This window comes from Hemibagrus wyckioides, linkage group LG18, assembly GCF_019097595.1.
Source record: "Hemibagrus wyckioides isolate EC202008001 linkage group LG18, SWU_Hwy_1.0, whole genome shotgun sequence".
NCBI classification, from domain to species: domain Eukaryota; kingdom Metazoa; phylum Chordata; class Actinopteri; order Siluriformes; family Bagridae; genus Hemibagrus; species Hemibagrus wyckioides.
Window position 1 is genome coordinate 17,964,001 of NC_080727.1, and position 6,000 is coordinate 17,970,000.

Genomic DNA, 6,000 nt, shown 5'->3' on the forward strand with positions numbered 1-6,000 from the left:
ACCACCACCACCACCACCATCACCACCACCATTGTCACTATACCACCACCATCACTACACCATCACCACCACCATCAACATCACCATTACCACCACCACCACCACCATCACCACCACCATTGTCACTATACCACCACCATCATTACACCATCACCATCACCACCACCATCACCATTACCACCACCACCAACACCATCACCACCATCTCCACCACCACCATCACCACCACCATCGTCACTATACCACCACCATCACTACACCATCACCATTACCACCACCACCAACACCATCACCACCATCACCATCTCCAACACCACCACCATCACTACACCTCCACCAATACTACACCACCAACACCATCACCATTACCACCACCTTCACCACCACCACCATCACCACCCTCACCACCAGCAGCCACATAGATCCATGCTGTGGAAACAAATTTCTGACCCTGCAGCAGAAATCGAGTCATCAAACCATTAGCCAATCCGTTTTAAGTGTCCACTGCAGGCTCAGATTCCTGTTCTTGACCCACAGCAAAGGAACCCAGTGTGGTCTTCTGCTGTTGTAGCTCATCCACCTCAAGGTCTGACATGTTGCGCATACTGGGATTCTTTTCTCCTGACTACAGACATCAATAGTGCTTATTTGTGAACATGAACCAGTCTGGCGTGTTCTCTGGTTGGATGAAGATTTCCAAAATACCCAAACCATCCTGTCTGGCACCATCACCCACACCACCATCAAAGAGACCACTGGCTGAGGTTTTCATAGCACTGCTGTCACCTGATTGGCTGCCTGGATAATCTCATGGCTGCTGGTATTCCTATTAAAGTGGCCAGTTTTGCGCATGTGACACTTAAACAGGGATTAGTCTTTTCCCGAAAGTCTCATGCGCTCCACTTCCTGAGGTCCGGGCCGGCTGCAGGTGGCTGTGGGGTTCGGATTACTTTTCTCCCACCAGATCAAAACGCCGTGCAATCTGAAAATTCCTGCAGATTATGACTAATTCTTCTGACAGATGGACACGTTTAATCCGCAGCAGTCGGGGTAGAAGCAAGTGCCACAACCTGTGAACCAGCAGTTCGAACAGCCACCTGTCAGGGCCACGTCACGTGATCTGCAACAGAGAGAGAGAGAGAGAGAGAGAAAGAGAAAGAGAGAGAGACGAAGAGATGAGAGAAATACAGAAGCCATTTTGTTGTATGTGAATAAAAAAGTCAGTTTTCTTTCTTTTACACCAATGAGTCTCATCCTGTGGTCTGGGGGTCTGCTATTTTTGGGTGAAAAACACCAAAGCAACCATTATTATTAATCTAAAGTATTATATTTATTATTAATAAGCTCTTATAGTTAATAACTAGCCACTTGCTGGTCTGTAAAAAGTCGTTTTATATTTACTTTATACTTTCTTAGCCTTTCTTTTTTTTAATGATCAGCAAACTGCATAGGTGAAAAGTAGAATCTCTAAATTTCTTTTTCCAGTGTTTTTTGCTTTAATGACAGCATACAGTCAAGCTAATTTGTCTAAAATCTGTGTATAATCAAATCTATCGCTTGAAAATGTGTGTCAACTGAAAATGTTTTTCTTACAAAGTAGTTAGTATGATGAATAGCAGAAATTTGTCCTAGAAATAGCTCAGATTCTCAATCAAGAAATATAAAAATCATTAAACATTTCCATCCCATGGTTTTGTTTATTCACACAAAAAATATTCCAAGATTTTCCATATGGTGCTGGAATTTTAGCTCCCACTTCACATGGCTTGTTTTGATTAACATAAATCCTGTATGTTCATACTAAATGCAATAAATATTCGTTATTTTAAGAAAGGTGCCCCAAACACAAGTGAGCATCTTCCACACGGCAGCATGTGGATATCATTTCTAGCATTTAAGTGTCTGAGGAAGCGGAGATGGCGTGATTTTTGCGAATGCCCAGCCGGACCAGACAACAGGTGAACAGTTACGGTCTACTAGCAAATCTCAGTGATATTCTAACCTATTGCACTTTCCCAGAGAACGGCTCCCCCCGTGGACACACATTATTGCATTACAGAGCCCTTTCCCTGCGCTTTGATCCGTTGAATGTGAAGCAGATCTGTGGCAATGGCCTGTACACGGAAAGCTAATGAAAGCAGGCTGACCAAAAGAGAGCCGTCCTGCAAGAAGCCCGGGACAATACCCTTCTTTCAGAGGCGTTTCGAAGGATCTTGTACTACAGCTAGGCAAATGATTCTCCAGATTCAGCACCTCTGTTTGGCAGAAAACAGCATAACATTTGCGAGAGATCGACTTGTTCGATCTTAAGGTTGGGATAAAGGTCCGGGATGTGTATCCAATAATGTAGTAGCATCTGTTATTAGTGAGGAAACAGAAGAAGGAAATGATGAATGGCTAAAAGAGTCACAATAAGTCAGTGGTTCTTAATGAAGGGTCCAGGAAGCATGAGCAGGGGATATGTGATATGTGTGTTGTTAAAATTCTTGGAAATCACAACCCGCTATTATCAAAGCTCAGAGAATTTACTCCCTTGTACTGAATTAGTATCATCCAAACCTTAATATTCAATCAGCTTATAAATAATGTCCACTATTCCTGACCTAATGAGTTCTGTCAGGAATAAAAAGCTTAGAATGTCAGTTATAAATTATGAGCCTTATTTTTTAATCGTTCAAAACTAAGATTGTTCAGAGGCTGGACTCGATCTCACATGGATCATCAGGTTTTACACATGCGTGTGGAGGCTATGCCAGTTTTAGAAATAATATGAAGTCTATAAATATTATGCTTGGTCCCTTGGATCTAATGTTGGTGGAAAGTTCAGGAATGGTTCTAACAAATAGCTAGAATATTATTGTACTTATAAAATAACAAGACTAATATTTGGTTTTGGGCTACGTTCATGCAATAAATCTGATCTGAAAAAGGCTGAAAGGGTTTATTTGATGCTCTCTGTACATCAAGTTTCAGATTCTGGGTCAGTATTTTTGTGACGCTTTCTTTGTTTTTAAAAATGATTTGATTTAACCAAAAGAATCGGTGTACAATGTGGTAACTGAGGTCCACAATGTCTTTGTCACCGCACGTCACGCCTCTGGGTCTTGTACCTGAGCGGTGCTTTTGTCCTTGCGATCTTGAAGCCAATCTTGAAGAGTTTAAGGAAGACAGATCTTTTACTCTGCTGCTTTAAATCAATGACTCCTCCTGTTCCAAACACACAATGGCCATTGTTTTGGATACTTTTGAACGGTCCAAGAACCCTTCTGACCGTCTGCTTCGCCACCCAAACGTCTGACTCGGGACATCTCCGTCTCCAGCCTACAGCACTGCTTTTTAAGAAGATTAAATCCTCTACCAGGGGTGATAGGAAGGGCAGAAATTGGACAACATAAGAATGGGCAGGAAGGATGTCAGCATTTGCCCAAGCGACTGCTAACTGCTTTGACCAGCAGTCCTGTGACTGAGGAGTGACCAAAAACAAAAGCGATGATAAAGAGAGGCTTAGAGAATGTCTGCAAAGTACACAAGCTCTTTTTATTAACAATTATTTTTGTAAAAAGATGGTTAACATAATGAAAATACAAAGCCCTTTACCAGCAATTGTGGAGGTTTAAAACAGCATCCAATTACACGATCAAACAGAGACTTCAAAAACAGCAGAATCGTGACGGTGTCAAGCCGAGCCTTTACACATTTGCATGGAAATAGGTTCTGTTCAGATGTCTGTTTTTAATGGAGAGTGGGTATCTTCCTGTGGCGTTTGGCAGTAAAATCGACCGATTACAAGTCATTCAGGAGGAAGTGCTGTCCACATGACTGGAGTGGCATGCAGAGGATGGGTCTATTAAGAAGAATAAGATCATGCTCAATAGACGGATAAGACCGAGAGGTATGAATAGCTCCACACAAACGAATACAAGGGTATTCCCTTTCAAACCGTCGGGATCCTTCTTTGAAATAGGTAGTTAATCCGGGGGAAAGGCTGGCAAGACGTACCCCGAGGGGAGGTCAGCAAGGCAGGCTGGCACTGTATCAGTTAAGGCCCATCAGCAAGGTCCGGCAAGTTCTGTGCCAGTTGCGTGAGGAGCATATGGTGGGCGAGCGTTCCAGACCCAAACATGCGTTTGTGTTAGAGAGCTGGATGAACTATCCATCTCTGTTCTCTGGTTTGTGTGTGGTTTGTGTATTGATAACAAAAGGCTCGATTGCAGTCATGGCTTGACTTGATGAGAAAGAGCTTTGGACCGTACAAACAATAACTCCAAAGCACACATCTCAGAACTCTGATTGTGAGTACTACTACAACTACCGCTACTACACTCGTTTCCTAAAGCGTTCATTGTGCAGTGACTGTGAAAAGTTTTTTTTTGTGCCGTAAGCCAGGAAATCCTGGATTGGTGTGCTGGCTTGGCTAACAGTCTATTGTCTAGCCGTGGCTTCAGTGGCTCCATTGAAGCTCTCTGTCCAGCTGTAAAATTAGGAGAGACGAGACTCCGACTGAAAACAAGACGCTGCCCCACTGGGTTAAGTCCGGCCCCGCCGAAGATGCAGGCTATTTGGAGGGAGAGGGGAGCCGAGACATGCTGAGATTGCCATGTTTGCTTCCTGTCACTTCCTTCACTGGATCCCAGCTTCCTGCCTTAAGCTATTGCGTTTCATGGTGCATTTCCTTGCTCGGGCTACAGACATACTGCAGCGTTAAACACGGCCAGATTACCATAACAGTCGCTCCAGGAGCTCTGTTAGCGGTAGAGACATTTCCTCAGGAAGTGATTTGCCACATAGTCTTTACCTCCTACCAGCTAGGGCAAAAAAAGCTAGCAGGAATATATAATTTTGTGAGAGAGAACAGAGTGCTCATGAAAAATGAAAATAAAAAAAGTTGGTTTTGGAATAAGTTTATCCATTCAAGAAAGCATGCAGAGAATCCGGTGTCCTCAGCCAGGTGGTTTCTTTTACTGTGGACCGTTTTAAATCATTTAAGAAGAACAGATTATGCTTGATACATGAGCTAAACAATCTGTTGCTTGTTTCTCCGAGCATGCACGCTCATTTTCGTTTCCAAGGTAAACGGTGGGGTTTCTTAATTTCTTAATAAAGGTCATGAAATGTGAAACGGATCTCTAACAGATCGCACATTTTTGCTGCTAATAGGTATTCAAGCTTGTAATAGCAACAGAGATTCCTCAAACAATGATCATGATACGAACAGATGTTTTTTTTGTTAACATTAAAACAACAAGCACACAGGTTCGAAACGTATCCTCTAGAAAGCCCTGTCCTTTCTTAATAGTACTGTACACCATTTCATGTTCTAACTTTGATGGTGTCCCACATTGTGATCGTGACACAGGGACTCTTCATTCAAAATGGCCGCCGCGGACTTTCACAGTATGATTCGTGTGTCGAGATACTTGGCCAAAAGGCGCACCTTTTAAGTATGTCTACTTACATAGAGACAAAGGCTGCATTGAGGCTGTTGTGCTTGTCTCTGGGTCTTGACCTGCAGCCCTGAGCCTTGAAAACAACAGCTGTGTTGGAGGGGTGAGAGAGGCTTGGGCCTGTGGCCACGGTCACACATGGGAGGCCTGCTGTTCCTCTGGACACAGCCGTCCACCAACAACAGGAGGTGACACGCAGCAGTATTTTTGAATTAGATCAGACTAAGGCTGTAAGTTTCTAGAAATTGTCTAGAATTTGTATTGACTACCTGGTATTTCATAAGCAAGAAATAAATGTAATAAAATGCCACAAAATATCTTAAGCCTAAAAATAACTTACAAAAATAATTATAATAATATTCATAAAGCAATTAATTTATAAAGATATGACAATTTCTTGTTTTACTCTCTCTCTCTCTCTCTCTCTCTCTCTCTCTCTCTCTCTCTCCCTCTTTCACACGTGCAGAGCCTCATTGCCACAGCCTAAGCTTAAAGATATTTTCAGCTGTCAGTGCTGGCAGAATAAGTGAGTCTTTGTTTCCCCGAGTGTGGTGAA